The following is a 24,327-nucleotide window of genomic DNA, read 5'->3' on the forward strand; positions in this document are numbered from 1 at the left end:
TGTTGAACTCTAGGAGGAAGTTCATGCCTAGTGGGGGAGGATATGAGGCCTCACCCCGACCCATCATAGCATAGATGATACATTATTATTTGATACTCATGACTTGATATGTCAGGACACTATTTGATGCACTGAACATTAGTATGCTATTTTTTTTTTGTGTGATGCTTTACTTTTAGATATTTGATTTCCTCATTTAATGCTTTATGAACATGTATAACAATGAAGTAAATGAATGAAGAACTAACACTTTGGTTTTGCAAATTTTTATGGTCAAAATATGAATAGAATGAGATAAACAACTGATTATTAGAAAGATGGATGTTTTAAATTTATAGGATTTTCCTGATACATAATTTACATATATGCATGTGATTTCTTGAACTACTGATGTGTGTAATGAGTGTACAAGATATTTAGTTGGGGAAACCTAATGGAAATATGGAACTGAACCCCTTTCTAATTTGTGCTAATTTGCATTGTCTTCATTGAAGGTTTTTATATAGTCTTAAAATTCTCCTAGCATTTTATTGGTTCCTATTAAGTCTTTTAGGCCTAAAAACATTAAATTTAAGTACCCTAAGGGTAAGGGCATGGGTTGGGAGTAGTTTCCACCCCACTAGCTTCTTTGACTGACTTTTAGGGTCACTCAAAAACCCTACTCTTGGTTGATTGCGAAAATTGATTGTCTTCTTCAGGAGTTGGTGACTTAAACTCCACCTTGAGGTTTACCTAGTGTCTAGTTGAGTTAAGATCATATTTAGATGCATTTTTGAAGAAGTTTTAGTGGTTACCCAATCTCTAGTTTTAGAGAGAAGATTTCAAGATTGAAGGAAAGGAAGGAAAAGCTCTTCTCAACTTATTCATTTTACCATAATCTTATTGTGAAGGTAGGAGTTCTTCACTCTTTTCTTCATGTTCTTCATATTGTTCATGCTTTGATTCATGCATAAGGCATTGTATTGTTCATTGTATTGCTTGTATGTGTGTTGAGTTTTCTTGGGAGGGATCTAAAGTTGTTCTTGAATGTCTTTCTTATGTTATTCTTTGAATTTTAGGGGATTTCATGGGGATTGTTTTGACATTACTCACCATTGGATAGAGAAGGAGGGTCGGGTGTTATGGGTCCCTACTTGTCATCACATACCACATTTTAAAATTTTGAATTCTTGAAGAAGAGAAGGAATGAAAATCTTTGTTGTATTTGCCTCGAAAGAGCACTTGTGGAAGAATGGAAGTTCTTGAGTTTTTAGCCTCGAAAGGGCTATATTATGGTATGGTGATTGATGTCTCCTATTGGGAAAATCCACCTTCCCCCTAGTGTGGTTCAATGTTTGCACCTATTATGCAAAACTAGTATGGGGATGCATGCTAGTATTGTTCTTCATATTATGTTGTTTTACCACCAGTTCAGTTCTTGTCTTCTCCATGATTCCTCCTTGATACACTGAAGATATTGGAAAGGATCTCTTGTGAAAGACCTAGAAGAGAATTCATTTGAATTGTAATATTATGTAAAAATATATTTAAATTTTGATGTATTGGAAAGGATGTTAGGTTTTCTTACTGGTTCTTTCCTGATGAAGCCTTGAACCAGGTTGAGTAATAGAGAGAAAAAATTGAGAAAAAAAAAATTGTGTGCATTTTGCCCTATATTTTTGGGCATGACAATTGATGAAGAATCTAAAATTTTTAAAGATCCTAATCCCCCCCTCTCCCCTACCAACCACCCTCACTCTATATTGTTCCCTAATAAGACTTCCAATACAATGCATAATAATACCCTCCAACTAATTGGATGCTTAAGTGCAACCTATGGCGATATCTAACTCAAAATTAATCTTGTCAACAACTGTCATCTTGATATCCTTTGGTGAGAATTGATGAAAGTTTCAACTTCTTCATACTCAAAACAAAAAATAGATAATGCAATCATTTTAAGTGCTAACCTAAACTGTAGCAACTTCTCCTTACAATTGAAAGTATTAGATTCCTTCAAGTAGACAATAATACCTCTAGCTTGTAACAATTTTAAATCCTATTTAATCTTTGGCAACTTTTCCTTACAATCAAAAGCATCAAATTGCTTTAGGTAGAAAATAATACTTTGAGGTCACTCTATATTATATTTCCAAATCTCTCTTTCTCCATAAGTTTAGGGTTCTTTAGTTTCCCCACTCACTATCATCTATAAAATATTTTTTCTTAAAGCTTTCTTGACTACAATCTACCAATTTGTGAAACCAATTCCACCAAATATAGGTAACACCTCATTTGTAGAACCCATGTTAGCCACATAAAAAATCAATAAAAGATAACTCCAATAATAAAAAATCACCTATAAAAGAATAAGTCTAGAAATCTATTTCTAGATGAACCTTGGCTTTGATACTACGTTAAGAAATAGAATGAAGACAAAATCTAAAAAACATGGTGATAATAGATCAATGAAATGCTATAATACAAGAAGAAATAACTCAATATTTTATTGGTCTACCACTCAAAATAAATTAAACTACCTCTATTTTTAGAAGGTGTTTAAAATTTTATAATTTGAAGTGATAAAACTGAAGTAAATTCTATTCTAACTAACTCTACACATGTACAGTTGCATGAGAAGATGGAGATATGGTCCACCAATTTCTTAAGAAATGTGTGGAACTAGTTTGTAACTATTACCTATTTTAATGGAATGAACAACTACTACTATAGATGTGGACATCTACAATTTCCTAGAATAATCTAGACAATCTTAGTATTCCTAACAATATGTTTGAGGAAAGAACTCCATTTTTGTGGTTAATAAAGTGATACCTTGAACAATTGGAAAGCAAGGTGAAGGAATTATACAATTGATAGAACTAATGAGATAGGGTTGTTGGTAATATGGTCAATTATATGTGTTAATGTTCATCATTTATTGAAACATATACTCAATATTTCATTTATGTATTTAGAGAGAAAAAATTATTTAAATATTAGACATTTTGCAGTAGCACAGTGAACAAATCTTATCAGTATGGATGATGCAGAGAGAGCTAGCTTATGTATAGTTGAGGAAAGGATGGTGAAATTGACATGATGACATGTAGTAGTGTACATGCTAGTATGACACAAGTTATAGTAATTTTAACTATGCTAGTATTTAACAATACAAAACAAGGCATAGTAGAAAATAGAGTTGTATGGTGCTAGGACTTATTTTAGTTTCAAACTAATTACTAATTCATGTTAAGATAACTATGTGGATATTTTATATAATGTCAAGTGTGCGAAGACATGGAAGCCAACTGAGCAATAATTTGTGAATGCCCAAGATATAAATGAAAATCTTATGTTGTGCAATGAATGCGTGTGATGCATAGATATTATGGAAGTTGTGTGATTAGATGTGACATGTGAACTATTGTGAGAACCATCTCAAACCCTTATGTGATGTGAATTTTGATGTAAGATTAGAGAAAGTGTGATTTACAACAACAAAGAAAGTATTGTATATCTATTTTGTAAATGAACTAAATTGTATAATTACATGTTAGGATAGTGGGCTCTTCTTGCATACATTTTAATTGAATTATCAACCTAAGAGGGTTGTAGAAACTCCTAATAGGGTTGAGGATTCTAACAAGGCCTAGTACTCTAAAAATGACTCGAGACACTATGTGTTCGAAGGCTTCTAACAAGGCAACTCAAAATAGGGTTATCAAAATCCTCTAACAAGGTCATACTTAATAGTATGTTTTGTAACCTTTAATAGGGTTGGCTCTAATAGAACTCACTTTATAATAGTGAAAAATATTGTGACTAGTTGCAAGGTAGATTTTCCCAAACTGAGTTTCCACATTCAATCTTGGTGTCATCTCTGTTCATGTTATGTTTTTATGCTTTATATTTTTCCAATTAAGTTACTAAAGGTTAAAATAGATTAATAATCATAAAATTTATGTTTTAATTGAGTATCGAAAATATTCTTTTGTTAACCAAGATGGATAGTATTGCATGATTAGTCAAAGTTTGTATTGTCATCTAGGGATAGAAAATTATTTTTGTGGTAACTGATTCACCCCTCCCCTCTTAGTTAAACTCTTATATTTCTAGCAATTGGTATCATAGTATTTGGCTCTTATAGAAAAGGTTTCAAGGACCTAAGATAAAGATAAAGATATCTTATAGAAGGTTGCTTCCTAAGCTTAATAGAGAAACATTTTAGCACGAAAAGAATTGATGAAAACGTATCTATCAAGCATTAATAACACTATTCTATTGTACTTGGAAAATATATATGTGCCACCACCTAAACCTATAACTATGGAGTAGATGAAAGAGGAAAATGATCACAATATAGTGATGATTGATATAGATTTTTCTCTAAATGGTTATAAATGTGATGAGCTCAAAGATTTTCCTACAACATTTAATATGTGGGAAAAGCTATAGAAATTCTATGGAGGTGATAAAAATGTACAAATAGCCAAGACTAAAATCTTGGGAGGCAAGTTTGATCAAATGAAAATGAAAGGTCACAAAATTTTGCAATATTGTGAAATAGTCAAAGAAAGTGTGAGTGCAATTAGAGCTACAAGAGGAGATATAACTAATGAGACACTAGCTAGTAAGGTACTAAGAACTCTTCTTCTTATTTATGCAATTAGAGTTTATGAAATTCAAGATATGAGATACAATCTCACAAATGATATAACATTAGATGCACTTCTGGGAAGATTGACTCCTTTTTAATTGGATAACTTTAATAACTATGCTCCTACCTCTAGAAACCTTGAATCTACATTCAAAGCCAAACTAACTCTTGGTAGAAAAGGAGGGAACTCAAAAGGAAAATGGGTTGAAAATGAACAAGAAGAAGAATCAGATGAAGACATTGAAGTGATCAAAGCCCTTCTAACAAGATGTTGGTAAAATTTGGAGGTAAAATTCTATTTATTTGTTTCTCATGTGAAGAGGTTGGTCACATTGCTACAAGATTTTCAAACAAAGAAGCTAAATAAGAGAAAATAAATAATAAGTTAAAAGGCAAGAAAGACATCAAAAGCTACAAGGACTACAAAGAGAAAGGTAAGAAATCTTGTTGCATTGCTAAAAATTCTTATAGTGATAATGATGAAGAAGAAGTAATCAATATTTTTGTTAAGGATGAATCTCATAATGAGGAAAATGAAAACATGAATCTTATTTCTCATGTTAGAAAATGTGTTATATGGATCATAAATAGTGGTTGTTTTCATCACACTGCTATTGAAAAAACTAAGTTTGAACATTTAGAATACTATGATGGTAGAAGTGTTAAATTTGGAAACAATGAACAATGTTATCATGTAAAAGGATAAGGAATCATAGTATAAATAGAAGGAATCAAATTTGAAAATGTCTACTAGGTTGAAGGTTAAAGACATAATATAATTAGTGTAGCACAACTAAATAATATAGGATACAAGGTAGAATTCATGAATGTCAAAGCTAAACTATTTTATGGAAAAGGAAACCTAGTTGGGACTAGTAATTAGACAAAAGGTAATTTTTTTTACCTAGATCTCACTAAAATTACATGTTTTCTAGCTCAAATAGAAAAAATTTGAATATGACATAAACAGACTTGTCATGTTAAATTTGATAACCTACTTACCATAAGAAAGAACAAAAAGTAAGATGCATACCTTATCCATGGAAACCTAAGATGGGAATGTATAAACAATGTCAAATTGGGAAGATGAGTAAAAGAAGTCTTAGACGTAAGTCCTACAATTATGAAGAAGTTTTGGAACTAGTTCATATAGGTGTGGAAATCTAATGTGGAGACAAAAACTTCATTCTATTTGTTGATGATTATTTTAGGATGATGAGAGTAATGCATTTGAAAGATCAGTCTAATGCTTTTCAAAATTTCAAATGGTATTTGGCTAGATTTGAGGAAGAAATAAAGAAGAACCTAAAATGCTTGAGATTATATAGAGGATCAAGAAACTATAATATAGCATCAAGAAGTGAATAATAGAGCATAAAGAAGTGAATAATAGAGCATCAACGAACTATAGAAAGTTTGTCTACTATGAGGAGGAATGTGAGACTTTACCAAAATTGGTTGAAGTCAATCAGTAATTGGGAGTACAACTTGAGTCACAGACAAAGGTACTCGAGTCATAAAGATTTCAATTCAAGGTTTAGCCAAAAGTAGTGCATCCTAAGTTACATGTAGTATGCTACATGAGTCATAGCTAGAGAAACCTGAGTTATAGATAGATCAGTTGTAAGAGCTTGAGAAAAGTAATGAAGACCTTGGAGAACCAAGTGAACAAAGTTTAGAATCAATATAGAAAGATCCAAGACTTGCAAAAAAAATTAGAAGACATCATGCACTTGAAAAAATAATTGGAGAGACAGAGGCATACTAACAAGGAATAAATCAAAAGGAACATGTTTTCTTAGTGAGTTTGATTCTATATCTATAAAAGATGCTTAAGAAAATAAAAGTTGCATAGAGGCAATGAATGAGGAAATTGAGAAAATTGAAAAGAATCAAACTTTTTCTTTTGTTGCTAGACCTAAGAATAAGAAAGTGATTGGTACAAAATGGATATTTAGAAATAATTTGAATGAGAAAGGAGAAGTAACAAGAAACAAGGAAAGACTTGTATGCAAAGGTTATGCTCAAGAAGAAGGTATTGAGTATGGAAAAATATTTTCCCCTATTGCAAGACTTGAAGGAGTAAGAATATTTATATCATATGTAGCACAAAAGAGATTCAAATTATATAAATGGGTGTTAAATCATCTTTCTTGAATGGAATCTTGGAAGAAGAAGTCTACATTAAATAGCCTAAAGGTTTCTTCCATTCAAGAAAAAGAGACATGGTATGTAAACTTCACAAAACATTATATGGATTCAAGCAAGATCCTAGTGCATGGTATGAAAGACTACATGGATATATTGTATGAATTGGTTTCAAAAAGAGAAATGATAATAGTAATTTGTATATAAAGGAAGGACTACAGGACAAGATATTACTTGTAGAAATATTTGTAGATGATATCATATTTGGAGGACATGAGATGTTATGCAAGTCATTTTTTGCAGAAATGAGAAAAAAATATGAAATTTGTATGTTTGGAGAGATCAAAGAGTGATGATTAAAAGGAGGTAAATTGAACTATTTATAGGTTAATGACTACAAAAATTTAATATGCAGTACATAATAGATTTGATATTGCATTGGTAGTTGGCATAGTTGTAAGGTTTTCTGCTAGTCCTAAAGAAAAATACATGATGGTAGTTAAAATAATTTAGAGGTGCCTAAAAGGGACTAAAGAATATGGTTTATAGTATAAGAAAGGATGAAATATTAAGAGCCTTTACTGATGCAAATAGGGAAACAAGCATTGATGATAGAAAAAGTACCAATGGAGGAGAGTTCTTTATTGGAAAGAAGTTAGTGTCTTGGAAAAGTAAGAAGTAGAATTGTATCTCTCAATCCATAATAGAGGTAGAGTATGTTTGTGTAGTAGTCAGTTTTTCTAACATAATATAGATCAACCAACTAATGTTAGGAATGAAGGAAGAAATCAAGGAAGCAGTGGTTATCTATTGTGATAGCACCAATGCAATCAATATATCCAAAAATTCTATGATGCCCACAAAGATAAAACACATTGTAGTCAGGTATCATTTCTTATGGAAATTTGTTTAAGACGAAGAGGTGATACTAGAATATATGAACACCAAGGAGAAAATAGAAGATATATTTTCTTATACTTCACCTAAGGATGTAGCTATGTATCTATGAGGTAAATTATGGGTTATTCCGCTATCTAATGCTCACTAAAGAAAAATATACTGATGCATCAATCAAGTTCCACTAAAGATCTATCATGTCGATGTAGGTTGTCACACTTTAGGTGTGAAATGTAGAGAATATTGCATATTAATCAATATAAGAGGTTCATAGTAACTTCAAAAGTTTTTAACTTTGGCATTTGATGTCAAAGAGGGAGAGTTCAATAGTTTCAACAAGGGAGAGATGCAAGGGAGAATTGAAAGGAAGAGTAAAGAAGAGTTCAATGTCAAAATGAAAGAGGGAGAGTTTTGAATCTCAGAAGGAAGATATTGAGATGATGGAATATACAAAAAATAGGGAGAAAATTATAGAAGTTCATGATAGAGTATTGACAAGGAAACAAAAAATACAAATCCAAGCATAATCTCAAATGGAGTTGGTTTGAATGGTAATCAGAATTAAAATAAGGATATTATGTAATCACTGATACTTTTATCAGTGTATCTTGACATGTTCTATTTCCATCGATGCCAAAGATGGCTCTTGTTGGAAATAATAGTTCAATTATATGTTTTCATTGATGTTGAATAGATGTCAGTATTAACAAACCAATGTAGAGTTTGTCATATAAACCTTGTATATCTCAGTAGTAACCAAGAAATTGGTTAAAGAACTTTTAGTATTAACCAAGCAATTCGTTAATGAAGGGTATCATTCTTGCAATATTAACTAAGTGGTCGGGCATCAAATGACTTACAATATTAACCAAGCGTTCAATCTTAGTATTGATGAAGTGATAAAAGAACAAAATTTACTAATATTTAATTATTTGAAGCCAACTATCTAGATGTTTATTAATTATTTAGAAGGGTATTCAAGCCAACTTGTCCTATCTTATGATATAAAATACATGTCAAGCTGCGAGGATAAAATATATAGGTGGAATATGAAATAAAAGATGGACATGTGAGTGAAGTGAGAGTAGGAAAGTGTAAAATATAAGTTGCAAAGAATATTCTAATAAGGAAGGATCCAAAAACCAAGCCAAAATAGAGATCTGATCTATGAAGATAGTTTCTTCATAAATCAAGTCAAATTGTTGTGACCTTCTAAGAATTTTAGTAGTAAAGAAATCTTGTAACAAGGTTGACATAACAATAATATTATAAATCCTCTAGCAAGGTGACATTTCAAGATTGAAGTGTTTGAAGACCTCTAGCAAGGCCACTCCTAGCAGGGTGATCTAAATCCTCTAACAAGGTCATACTTAATAGTATGTTTTTTAAACTTTAACAGAGTTGGCTCCTAATAGATCTCACTTTAGAAGAGTGAAAATTAATGTCACTAGTTACAAGATAATTTTTTCCAAATTGGGTTTCCACATTAAATCTTGGTGTCATTTGTGCTCATGTTATTCTATTATGCTTTATATTTTGCAACTAAATAACTAAAGGTTAAAATAAATTAATAATTGTAAAATTTCTTTTTTAACCAAGTATGAAAAATATTATAGTGTTAACTGAGATGGACAATATTGCATGATCAATGAAATTTTGTATTGATATCTAAGGGATGAGAAATTATTTTTTTGGTAACAGATCCATCCCTCCCCTCTCAGTTACACTCTTACATTTCCAATAATAGATTCATCATGTTCATACTCATAAATGACAAGGGATCTTGACAATAGTTTAAGGCATCAAGTTCATAAAAATCATATTTTTCTCACTCCATAATTAACAAGACTAAAAGGTGTATAAAGAAATGAATGAGATACTATCAACTTGAAAGCTATCAAATCCAACTTGACACCCTCATAGGAAATTGTGACCAAAGAATACGACCAACATATGAGTCTTATGATAGAGCCACCTAGAGCTATTCTAGACAATTTTCGAGCCTTTCTCAAATAGGCAATGTTATGCCACCTGGGAAGGTTCAAGAAATTGAAACTTAATACCTAGGGATGAAAAACCCCAACAATACATATAGAGTTAGCCAAATACATCTTTGACAATTATTTTAGGAATCTCAGGTAGCCCAAATTTGGAAGGCCATAACTCTCAAATGGTTTCTCTAATTAGCTATTATAACCACTTTTTAGAAATGCCATCTTCTAATCAATAGGTTTAAAATGGTACAAGTGCCCTTTCATCGAGTTTTTAGACCTCATCCAAACACTCTAAGGCCTCCAACATTGAGCCGAAAGATCTTTATCCTAATTTTTCATTGAAAATTCACAATAATTTCTCTAATACTTAAGCTAGAGAAATAATATTTTTATGGTAGGCTTACAACTCTAAAATGAACCTTCATGTAAAAAATGAGAATATTCCAAGATTGTATGAAAAACTTATTGAAAATAGCAAGTTCCCAAAAATAACAACCCCTTGTCTACTAGTTCTTATTAAAATAGGAAAGATTGAAAATAAATATATTTGGATGATGTAAGATTGATCTTACACCTAGGCTGTTCCTACATCAGACACCTAGGGTAATTTGAAAAGTGACTCCATCACATCTCAGGTGTTAAGAGGAAAAACTAGACTGTTAACGTCCTCCCTTGCTATCCATGATGAATCCTCTACTAGACTCCCTTTCCTTTTGACTAGGTATTCCTCATAAGTTCCATTCCTTGTATTTTTTCCAACACAACTTTCCATTATCTCCTCAATCTCCTTTGTAGATGAACTATTTTCTAAAATACTCCACTGCACTTCTACAACTTCATCTCCATCACCGCTTTCATAATACTCTATTAAATCTAAAATATTAAATACTAATCAAATATTTAATTTATTAGGCAAGTCCAATTTAGAAGAATTTCTAGAATCATGTCTTTTCGCTATCTTGCATAGTCTCAACTTCTTCATCCTCATCTTATTATATGTACCTATTGGAAAATTCTCCTTTGTCAAATGAACCGTGACTTCATCTCCAATATAAAATTCCTTATACCTTATTTTTACATCTACCTTAGCCTTTTACTATGTATTCATCTTTACAATATTCTTTCTTACCTCCTCATGGATGTTCTTAAATTATTTCCTATCCCCTCTCATTGTTTCAATTAGGGGTCCACAAATATTTCTAAAACCTCTTGTGTAATTTTTGTAAAAACTAGTCAATCCATGAAAAGATCTTACCTTTGTCACACTTCTTGGAGTAGGTCATTCAAGGATAGCCTTCACTTTCTCCAAGTCCATTCTTAGACCTTCTGCTAGGACTAGAAATCCCATTTACATCAACTCCTTTACAAAACTACACTTCTTCAAGTTTATCAACAACTTTTACTCCCTCAACTTATCAAAAACCTTGCAAATATGAATCAAATGCTCCTCAAATTTTTCCTACTAAAGATGAAAATATAATCTTGGTAAAAAATGACAGAACTACCTAAAAACTCCTTTAATACCTCATTCATAAGGTGCATGAAAGTGCCTGGTGCATTGATTAGCCCAAAAGGCATCACTAACCACTCATAAAATCCTTCTTTTGTATTGAAAAAAGTCTTCCACTCATCATCTTCTCTAACCTGAATCTGATAATACCCACTCTTCATATCTATCTTTGTGAAATACTTAGCTCTACACAAATAGTCCATAATATCATCCATCCTTGGCAATGGAAATCTATACTTGATTATGATTTTGTTGATAGAATGAGAATCTATGCACATCCTCCATTTTCCATTCTTCTTTGGTTCTAATATGATTTGTACAACACATGGACTCAAGCTCTCTCAAATCAACCCCTTTTACAACAAGTCATGAACTTTTCTATTCAACTCTTCACTTTCTGTTGGTATCATTTTGTGCGCTACCTTGTTTGGAAAACTAGCTCCTAGAACAAAATTCATCTAATGACTGATCTTCCTCATTGGGGGTAATCCATTAGGTACATTATCTAATACAATATCTAAAAACTCTCCCAACATATCTGCAACTTTTGCAGGTACCTCCTCTACTTCTTCTTTACTATCTTTTGGAATTATAGAGAAGCACATATTCTAACACTTCATAACTTTGATAAATTATTTTCCATTAAAAACACATATACTAGCAACACTAAATACCTCTTGTTCTTTATCCTTCAATGGCTTCAACTTATGCTTCACTCCATCCGTGGCTAAAGTGTAGGTATTTTCTCACCCATTGTGTACAACATTTCTATCAAACTACCATGACTTGTCCAACAACATATGACATATGTCCATAGCTATGATATCACATAGTACTTCATCTTGGTAGCTTCCAATCTTAAACTTTACTAAGTACTACTCATTGATCATGACCTTGTGGTCACCTTGCACCCAAGCAATACAGTATGGATGCAAGTGTTTCTCTCTCTTTAGCTTCAACTTGGTGACCATTTTTTCTAACACTACATTGTTAACTAGTACTTCCACAATCAATGATCACATCACAACACTCATCTTCACATCTGCATCTTGTGTGAAACAAGCTCCCTCTTTGATTAGGTTCATTCTCACCACTCAGCAAGAATCTTTTATTAACTAGTAGTTTTCCTCTTTTAGCATCTTTAGAATGTGATGATCTAACATCTTCATCAACATGTGCAACTCTATCCTAGCCTTCAATTCTTCGATCAGTCCTTCCTTGGCATTGAATCATTCAAATGCTCTATGCCCTTCTTCTCCACAGTGAAAAAAATTTCCACGAAAGCCTCCTCTTCTAGATCCTTGTCCTTTGCCTCTTACTCTCTAATCTCTATTGCTCTAATGATGGAAATAATTATAATTGTTTCCCCTCTAGCTCAAACTACAACTTTTAGCCTCATCCTTGTTATTTTAATCATCATTATGACCTCCATAAGATCATCTACTACATCTTCCACCATGACCTCTTCTACTATATTTTTTCTCAAACTTCTTGTGCACTTTTTCCTCAACTTTTAGAGAAAACTGGTATACCTCCTCAATACTATTCATTTGAACTAGACTCAATTCATCTTGAATACTTGGCCTTAACCCATTAAGATCATGGGCCGCTTTCTCCTTATCAGCTTCTACATGGTCAATTCTAATGATAAATCAATAGAACTCTGTGGTATAATCTTGAACATATTTTTCCATTTATTTCAATGCTTACATTTTCTTCAACAGATCAAGCTCATCATCCATGGGAATGAATTCTCACTCCAGTTAGCTATCATCTAATCCCATTTGGTGATTTTGTCCTTTCCCTTTCTATTTCACTCCGATTGAACCTCCTGCCACCAGATCTTTGCATGTTTGTTTAGTTTCACCTTCAAAAACATAACCCTATCAAGATAATCAATATCATCATACTCAGAGTACTTGTCTAGTTCATTGATCCAATTGATCAACTCCTCTGGATTAAGATTTCCCAAAAATGTGGGAACCTCAAACTTAGATTTTCTTGCAATCTTGAAGATGGTCTTAAAAAGCTTCTCTCCCTTAATTCTTTTTTAAATTATGTTTCTTAGAGCAAGCTTTCAATTGACTATAATTTTAATAGGTATTATATTCATCATGACTTTCAAATATGAGTTTAACTCATTATAGGTTGATTAACAATTAAACATCTAATGACTTCAACACTTTGGAAAAAAATATAAATTAGGTCAATTTTTTTTGAGAAATCTAAAGGAAGTATGTTACTGGCTTAGCTTTCTATTAAAAAAATAAAAATGGATTTATGATATATTGAGTTCAAGTTATGCTTGCCAAAATGAACGTATGTTTGAATTACGATTGCTGTCACTTAAAAAATTCATAAACTATAAAATATGTGACCAAATTGAATCAAACCAAATGTATCCACAGGATATTGATGCTACAAATCAAACATCAAAAAAATTACCCCATTATCATTTGTAGAAAAAAAAATTTATGCTTGTCAAAATTACTGTCACTCTTCAAAAATATTGATTTTTCATATGTACCACTTTTCAGTATACAAGAAATTTTTTACTTCAATAAATTTTTATTTTTTTTAAAGTTACAAAGTAGGGGAAAAGTACTAGAAATCATTAGTTTATGTGATCTTCAAATTATTAATACTTTTAGAGATATATTCACTTGACTATAACATTTTCTTGAAAAAAATTGATTTCAATGTCAAAATTGGTCAAAAAGTGGAACCCATTATTTTGGGCTCACCTTTGTCTTTAGAATTACCTCTCGTTTGACATTTCTTCTTATTCTTCTTCTTCTTTCCCATCCTCACTTTCATTTCTCATAGGAAGATTTATTTGTTTATGCATTTTTTGTTCCAATGCTTACATTTTTCTTTGAAGGGATCCAAAACCCTCAGGTGTAACACCTACAACTCTTCTGTCACACTCTCTTCATGAAGCCATTTTTGCACATTCACTAAAACCCTAGTGCAAACTTCCTCACAATTGGTGATTTGTCTATACACTCAACCCAAACCATGGTCCTAGTGTGAACTACCTCATAGTTGGTGATGTATCCACACACTCAAGAACTCTAGCACTAATACCACTTGATGAAGGGTGCTCCCCTTAATACCATAAATATATAATAGAAACAAATAAACAACAACAAATGTGAAAGAAAAATATGGACTTCTTATTATCACTACAAATGCATAATTATAGATTTCACAAGTACAATATGCTAACCCACATGAGTACCTTCATTATAGTATTCTGCATTACTAAGTTGTAAACAACCACCTAGAGCTATTTTATACAATGTTTTGCTCTTTCTTAAATAGGAAATTTAATGCCACCCAGGAAGGATCTAGACATTCAAATTTACTACCTAGGGCTAATAGACCCTAACAATACATATATAGTTAGCCAAATACATCTTTTATAGTTATTTTAGGAATTTTGGGTAGCCCATCTTTGGAAGGCTATAACTCTCAAATCGTTGATTTGATTGGCTATTATAACCACATTTTAGAAATGCTAGCTCCTAATCTATAGGCTTGAAATGGTGTAAGTTCCCTTCCATTTAGTTTTTGGACCTCATCTAGGTACTCTAAGGCCTCTAATGGTGAGCCTAAAAAAATTTCTCCTAAATTTTCCATCAAAAATCCATAATAACTTCTCTGATACTTAAGTTGGAGCAATGAGATATTTATGGTAGGCTTACAACTCTAAAATGAACCTTCATATAAAAAAAGAGAACATTTAAAGCTTGTATATCAAACGTACTAAAATTAGCAAGTTCCCAGAAATAGCAACCACCTGCCTACTAGTCCTTATCAAAATAGAAATGACTAAAAAGAAAATATTTTTTTGGGTGATGCAAGATTGCACTTACACCCAAGATGTTCCTGCATCACATAGTAGTGATTTTCTTTAACTGGATATGTATAAGAAATCTATTTGTACTATTAATCAGATGATGTTGCTTGTTTCTTATTAAATAAAGCATGATAAATCCCTTAACAAGGTCAAACTTAATAGTACTAGTAAGATGTTTAACATTATATGAAGGCTAAATCCTTTAATATTGTAACACATTAACATTTTTTCTTAATCTTTTGAGAGAATAGCCTACAAAAAGACTTTCTAGCTCCTAACAATTATGAGATTCTCCTTATGTGCTATGACTTTAAAAAAATTATCATCATTGGTCCTCGCTAGCAATATTTTATTGATCATGATGAAATAATTTGTGTGACATTGCCCCCATAGTCTTCCCCTCTAAAAAGGGTTTCCACATTGCCAAAAAACCTTGTATAGTATGTTGATCCTTTTGGATGTTGAATGTAATAGTGTTTGACATTATTTTCAGCTTTTCATGTTGGTTGTTTCAAAAGATTTTATTTTGAACAATTATTAGATTTATTGTTGCAAAGGCTATTAAGGGTAACAAATATTTCCTTTCTTAGTTATGCAAATTTGTTGTCACTTTATGAGTAAGACATGTTACATAGTACTTCTATGGTATTGACCCTTCATAACTATGTTCTAATAATAAAATATCTTTTACTTTCTTTCTACACTTAGATTCCATATTCTTCATTCCTTTCTAATATCACTTTCATTACATTCAATATAATTGGTGAACCCTTATAAAATATGAAGGAACCTATGTTCAATGTCAAAATTTATGATTGTAAGAACCTATACCTATACATAAATAAAACATATATATATTTTTTTTTAAAGTTTAAAAATGATGTTCCTATTATCTTTTTGCATCTTTTGTTGTTTTTCCTAATGATACAATTGAATGTACATTTACGGTATACAATCATAGAGATATGGTTATGATTCTTTATTTCTTAGTCACATTGACTAACACCATACATCACCATCATATAGGTGTATTGAAGAAATGAAGACAACTCTCATTAGGTGGTTGATCTTTATACAAGGAAGGTATTTCCTCATGTCCATGCACAATTGTGGACCTTAACCTTTTCTCTCTCTTTTAACTTTTATACATGTACTTTCCCTTACATATTTTTTATGGGGCTAGTGCATGACATATGTACCAATTATCATCTATCTTTCTCTCTATTTTGTATCAAAAGAACTTTTAAATGAATTTTATATATGAATTTTGTGTGTGTGTGTGTGTGTGTGTGTGTGTGTGTGTGTGTGTGTGTGTGTGTGTGTGTGTGTGTGTGTGTGTGTGTGTGTGTGTGTGTGTGTGTGTGTGTGTGTGAAATTAATTTTCCTTTTGATTAGAATTTGATTTCCCTTTAGTACTTCACCTTTATTGTTCTTTAAAATAAGAAAAGATAGCCATAATAAATGTTTAATAGTGTACCTTATTACCTTTAAGAAGTTATGTATAAGATCATCTAAAGCTCTATCTATTGGTGCTGGAAGAAAATAGGTAGAACTACTAGAAAAAAAACTTTATAATAACTATAGTTTTCATATATATTATGTTCCTTATTACTTTCAATTTTGACTTTAGTGAAAAATAGTTTTTTTTTTTTCCTAGTCATTCACTAATGGCTTTGTTTTATGGTTTGGTAAAAATATTAAATTAGAAAGAAAATAAATTAAAAAAATTGTAGGAACAAATTATTTGTGTGCCCTTCTTACTAGTTTTCTTATAAAAAAATGATAAATATAGATTAAGTTAGATAAATCTAAAGGAAAATATGTCTAAATTATAGTCATTGCTACTTTAGAATTGAAAGAAATTGATTTTTTTTTTTTAAATGATCCTCTAAAAATTGATGTTAAACACATATCCTCAAAGAATTATGTTCTTATCATTTTTGAAAAAAAAATTATACTTATTCAAGTGACAATTGCTCCTAAAAATGCTTACAATATATTTTTTAAATATTTCTCTAAATAATATTCAGAGACAAAAATGAAATACTAAAATACAATAATTTACATCTTACTTAAATTCGTATTACTTTTGACCTAACAAGTGTTAGAAAGTGAATTTTTTTAAAATGTTGATCTTAGTGTTAAAGTTTGTCAAAAAGGACACTTGATTGTGGGACCTTCTTGTCAATTCATAGTTCATGAGTGTACCAAGAAGGTCCCAAAGTATTCAAAATGGATGATATTTTGATTAGATATATTCTTCATATGTATTGTCATGCTATTTTTCAACTTATCTTCAATAGAAATTACCTATTAAAGAGAAGATTAAACCCTCAAGTGTGTTTCTGGTGAATATGTCATAAGTCATTAAGTGTTATCATCTCTCAAAGACAAATAGAGATCCATTTAGATAAAATTGGTGTAATTTTCAACATGAGTGTAGCTAAAAACATCTTCCAACTCCATCCTACATCCTATAGTTAGGTATTTAGGAAATAGGAAGTCTTCCTTCTCAACTAAATGATAAGACTTTTATCTTTTAAAAAATTTGAGAATAGATGTGAAGTTCAAGTAGAAAGATGTTTTTGAAGCATTCTTTGATTGAATAAAGAATTATACATCAAGTATTCCTATTATAATGTTGGCTATGCTAGACTAGCCAGAAATAAAAATTACATGAAATATAAACAATACTAGAAAATAATAAATCATTTAGAAAAGAATACAAGACACCAAGATTTAATGTGATTTGCCCAATCCCTTGGCATCAACCAAATAGAAAGTCCAATACTATTATAATCTTGTGATTACAAACTAATTACATTTAGTAATCCCTTACTCAATACCACCAAAAGAAGCATTTTTCACATCACACCTTATGAATATCCCTAACCCTAATCCCTTCTATACAAGTATTTTTCCACTTTAGGGTTAAATTTAGTTACAACATGCTGGCCTTGAACCTTGCCGAGGAAATATGAAGTTTGTACAATAGTTACCTGATCAATCACCACAAACTAACAATCTCCCACTTGGAGACTAATTAGACTCAAAACTAGACAACAATCTCTCACTTTGAGACTGTTCCTTTAGCAATGTTGCTACTCCATGAGGCTCCTACTTGATCAAACCACACTGTACTCTATTGTTCTTTTATTCTATTCAGTCTAGAAGACCATTCAAAGATGAAGAAGAGTTCAACTTCTCCCTTGTCACTACCTTTGTAACAATATCCATTGGATTGTAATCTATATGTATCATCCAAAAGTGACCAAATGAAATGGTACCACAACTATATATGGATTTTTTAATACAGATTAGAATTCTTCACAAGATAAATGACACTCTAACTATTTGTAAACAAATAATTATTCTTCTTAGGGTGTTCTAATTATTCCAAGAAGAATTGAAGCCATATCATCTCCTTTGTTGCCTCTATAGTAGCAACATACTCTGCCTCTGTAGTGGTTAAAGTGTTGGGTATGTGTAGGATCATGGTCAAACAAACTATGGCCTTAAGTTGTAGTGAAAAAATAACAAACTAGGGTCATGTCAACTTGACACATAATTTTAAAGTGTGTCTAGACTTTATATCAAAAAGTTGGAAGAAAATAATCTATAGGAAAGTGAATCTAGTTTCTAAACTACTAGGCCTTATTTGGAGAAAAAAATAACTGATGGGTCAAAAGTTTTGATTTTAATGGAGTACTACGAAAATTTTATGGTAAAAATAAAAAGTAGGTGTATGTCTGACCACCTTTATATATATATATATATATATATGTATGTATGTATGTATGTATGTATGTATGTATGTATGTATGTATGTATGTATGTATGTATATATGTATGTATATGTATATATATCTATCTATATATATATATATATAGATATACATATACATATACATATACATATATATATATACGTATACATATACATATACATATACATATACATATACATATACATATACATATACATATGCATATGCATACATATATGCATACATACATACATACATACATAAATACATACATATATATAAAGTAAACTCATGCCCAGATGTGACACATATTTTTGGGTATTTTTATTTCAAATAAATAATTAAATATGAATTTTCTACTATAACTTTTCTAGAATAAAAAAAAATCCCAGCCTGACCACCTTAACTAATTGAAAAGTTTAAAAAAATAATTTTCTTTTCCTTATACTAGGTGAAGGATAAAATGTGATGCAACTTTTGGATTTCAAAAATGTTACACCATTTGAAAGTTATAGCTATTTTCAATTAGTATGTCAATCAGCACTTTACAGTCATCGTTATTAAAAACTAACTAATAAATATTTAGTGAACTTAGAATTTGATAGCAATTATATCAATAGAATTTTGAGAGCATTATAAAAACACTCTTTTCATTTCATTGAATTTCAAGAAAAATAATATTGTCAAATGGCTACTTGAAGTCTAAATTTTAGTGAAACCTTTCTCAAACACTTTTTTTTGAGTTGACCAAATAGGTTTAAATAACAATCCTGATTGGGTACCCAAAAAGTGGCGATCAAAATTCTTTCAAACATTCATAGCCTAGCTCAAATTTTTGAAATTTTTTAGGGAAACCACCCAAATTTTGGAGGGAAACACAAATTTGGGAAGTGTGGGCATTACTATTATTAACTATTATTATTACATATGATTATGATTATTATTAATAAATATAATATAGTAATATGTATAGATATTATTATGATTATTATTATTATATATAGTACAATATATGATTATTATTCTTATATAATCTAGTAATATATTATTATTATATTAAAATGTACAGTATTATATTATTATTAAAAAATATAATATTATCAAGAAATGCATTGAAAGAGGTCATAAGATAACTTGTGACCCCTTTTGATGCATTCAAACCAACCAAATGTGTTCCTAGGGAACCTAGTGCCCTAAGGGGCATATGTTGTCAACCAATGTGTCGAAACCTATGACCCCTTTCAATGCATTTGAAGCAACCAAATAGACCCTAGGGGACCTAGTGCCCCTAGGAACATATGTTGTCACAAAATGCATTGAAAGGGGTCATAGGTTAATGTATAACCCCTTTTGACATCTCTAGGGGTCGTAGGCATATTGTTTTCATGAAATGTGTCAAAAAGAGTCATAGGTTATCATATGACCCATTTCGACACATTGCAAACAACCAACTAGGTCCCTAGGGGACCTAGGGCCCCAAGGGGCATATGTTGTCATGAAATGCATCAAAAGGGGTCATAAGTTAACCTATGACCCAATTCTACACATTCAAACCAACCAAATGATTCCCTAGGAGTCCTAGGGTGCCTAGTCATAAAATTTGTTGAAAGGGGTCATAGCTTAACCTATGACACCTTTTGATGTCTCCAAGAGTCTTAGGGCCCCTAGCAACATATGGTGTCATGAAATACATTAAAAGGGGTCATAGGATACCCCTTCCAATGCATTTGAAACAATCAAAGAACTCTCTAGGGGTCTAAGGGCCCCTAGGGACATACGTTGTCATCAAATGTGTCAAAAGGAATCGTAGGTTATCATGACCCCTTTCGATGCATTTGAAACAACGAAATACATCACTAAGGGTCCTAGAGCCCCTAGAAAAATATTTTGTCATGAAATGCATTCAAAGGGTTCATAGGTTCACCTATGACCCATTTTGATGCATTCAAACCAAGCAAATAGGTACCTAGGGGTCTTAGGGTCCCTAGGGACATATGTTGTTATGAAATGCATCAAAAGAGGTCATAGGTTAACCTATGACCCCTTTCGGTGCACCTAAAGGTCTTAGGGCCCCTCGGAACATATGTTGTCATGAAATGCATCAAAAGAGTTCATAGGTTATCATAATCAACCTTTCGACACATTGCAAACAACCAAATAGGTCCCTAGGGGACCTAGGGCCCCAAGGGACATATGGTGTCATGAAATGCATTGAAAGGGGTCATAAGTTGACCTATGACTCATTTTGATGCATTCAAACCAAATAGATGGGTCCCTAGGGGTCTTCAAGCCCCTAGGGAAATGTTATGAAATACATCAAAAGAGGTCATAGGTTAACCTATGACCCCTTTCGATGTACGTAGGGGTCCTAGGGCCCCTAGGGACATATGTTGTCTTGAAATGCATCAAAAGGGGTCACAGGTTATCGTATGACCCCTTTTGACACATTATCAACAACCAAATAGGTCCCTAGAGGACCTAGGGCCCCAAGGGACATATGTTGCCATGAAATGCATTGAAAGGGGTCATAGGTTGATCTATGACCCATTTCTACACATTCAAACCAAACAAATGGGTCCCTCGGGGTCCTAGGGCCCTTAGGGACATTTTTTGTCATGAAATGCATCAAAAGGGGTCATAGGTTAACCTATGACCCCTTTTGATGTCCCTAGTAGTTCTACTATGCCTAGGGACATATGTTGTCATGAAATGCATCTAAAAGGGTCATAGGTTATCATATGACCCCTTTTGATGCATTGAAACCAATCAAATAGGTCCCTAGGGGTCTAAGGGCCCCTAAGGACATATTTTGTCATCAAATGCATTGAAATAGGTTATAGGTTATCGTATGACCCCGTTCAATGCATTTAAAATATGCAAATAGGTCGCTATGGGTCGTAAAGGCCCTAGCGACATAAGTTGTCATGAAATTCCTTGAAAAGGGTCTTAAGTTAACCTATGACCTCTTTTAATGCATTGGAACCAACCAAATAGATCCCTAGGGGTCCTAGGGTGTCTAAGGACATATATTCTCATGAAATCCATCGAAAGGGGTCATAAGTTAACCACTTTTGACATCCCTATGTGTCCTAGGGTCCCTAGGGACATATGTTGTCATAGAATGCATCAAAAGGGGTCATAGGTTATCGTATGACCCCTTTTAATGCATTAGAAACAACTAAATAGGTCCCTAGCATCTTAGGACCCTAGGGATGTATGTTTTCATGAATTGTGTAGAAAGGGGTCATAAGTTAAGCTATGATCCATTTTGATGTGTTCGATGCAACCAAACAGGTCTATAGGAGTCATACAACCCATAGCAACATATATTGTAATGAAATGCATCAAAAAAGGTCAAACCTATGAGCCTTTTTTATGTCCTTAGGGATCTTAGGGCCCCTAGGAACATATGTTGTATAAATATGCATTGGAAGGGGTCATAGGTTATCGTATGACATCTTTCAATGAATTTGAACCAACTGAATAGGTCCCTAGGGGTCCTAGGGCCCCTAAGTACATATGTTGTCATGAAATGCATTGAAAGGGGTCATAGGTTAACCCATGACCCCTTTCTACTTATTCAAAGAAACCAAATAGGACCCTAAGGATCCTAGGGCCCCTAGAAATCCTAGGGTCCCTAGGGGACATATGTTGTCATGAAATTCATCGAAAGGGGTCATAAGCTATCATATGACCCCTTTCAACACATTCAAAATAACCAAATAGGTCCGTAGGTGTCCTAGGGCCCCTAGGAACATATGTTGTCACAAAATGCATTAAAAATGGTCATAGGTTAACCTATGACCCCTTACAAATTATTTGAACTAACTAAATAGGTAATTAGGGATCCTAGGGCCCCCAGGGACATATGTTGTCATGGAATGCATTGACAAGGGTCATAGGTTAACCTATGACCCCTTTCAACGCATTCAAACAAACCAAATGGTTCCCTAGGGGTCCTAGGGCCCATAGGGACATATTTTTACATGCAATGCATCAAACTTATGACCCTTTTCAACACATTCCAACAAACTAAATAGGTCTCTAGGGGTTCTATGGACACTGAGAATATATGTTGTCATGGAATGCATAGAAAGGTGTCATAAGTTATCATATGATCCCTTTCAAATCATTCAAACCAACTAAATGGGTCCCTAGGGGTTGTAGTATCCCTAGAGACATATGTTGTCATGAAATACATCAAAAGGGGTCATAGGTTAACCTATGATCTATTTCAATGCATTCAAACCAACCAAATAGATCCCTAGGAGTCCTAGGGGCCCTAGGGACATATGTTGTCATAAAATGCATCAAAAGGGGTCATAGGTTATACTAGACCCCTTTCAACACATTCAAACAAAACAAATAGGTCCCTAGGGTCCCTAGCGCCCAATAGGAAAATATATTGTCATGAAATGTGCTAAAAGGGATCATAGGTTAACCTATGACCCCCCTTGACATCCCTAGGGGTCCTAGGTCCCCTAGGGACATATGCTATCATGAAATACATCAAAAGGGGTCATAGGTTATTGTATGATCCATTTTGATACATTGGAAACAACCAAAATGGTACTTAGGCATCCTAATGCCCCTAGGGACATATGTTTTCATGAAATGCATTGAAAACCTATGACCCATTTTAATGCATTTGAACAAAAAACAATAGGTTCTAAGGGGTTCTAGGGTCCTTAGGAATATATGTCATCATGAAATGCATTGAAAGGCATCATAGATTAACCTATGACCCCTTTCAAGACCGAACAATCGATCTCTGCTAGAGCTTTGGAGTCCTAGGGCCCCTAGGGAGATATGTTGTCATGAAATACATCAAAAGGGGTCATAGGTTATCGTATGACCCCATTCAATGCATTTGAACTGACCAAATAGGTCCCTAGGAGTCCTAGAGCGGCTAGGGACATATGTTGTCATGAAATGCATTGAAAGGGGTCATAGGTTAACATATGACCCCTTTGTACTCATTCAAACCTACCTAATAGGTCCCTAGGTGTCCTAGAGTCCCTAGGGACATTGGTTTTCATGAAATGCATCAAAAGGGGTCATAAGTTATTGTACCACCCATTTCAACACATTCAAAACAACCAAATAGGTCCCTAGGGGTTCCTAGGGCCCCAACAAACATATGTTGTCATGAAATGCATCAAAAATAGTCATAGGTTAACCTATGACCCCTTTCAATGCATTTGAACCAACCAAATAGGTCATTATTTTCCTAGGGGCCCTAGGGACATAAGTTTTCATGAAATGCATTGAAAGGGGTCATGAATTATCATATCACTACTTTGACACATTCAAAACAACCAAATAGGTCCGTAGGGGTTCTACTACCCCTAGGGATATATGTTGTCATGAATTGTGTTGAAAAAGGTCATAGGCTAACTTGTAACCCCTTTTAACACATTCAACCAAACCAAATAGGTTTCTAAGGGTCCTAGGGGCCCTAGAGACATATTTTGTCATGAAATGATTTAAAAGGGTTCAATGGTTATCCC

The sequence above is a fragment of the Cupressus sempervirens genome, chromosome 11 (genome assembly GCF_028749045.1).
Source record: "Cupressus sempervirens isolate cs-2001-9-10 chromosome 11, ASM2874904v1, whole genome shotgun sequence".
NCBI lineage: Eukaryota > Viridiplantae > Streptophyta > Pinopsida > Cupressales > Cupressaceae > Cupressus > Cupressus sempervirens.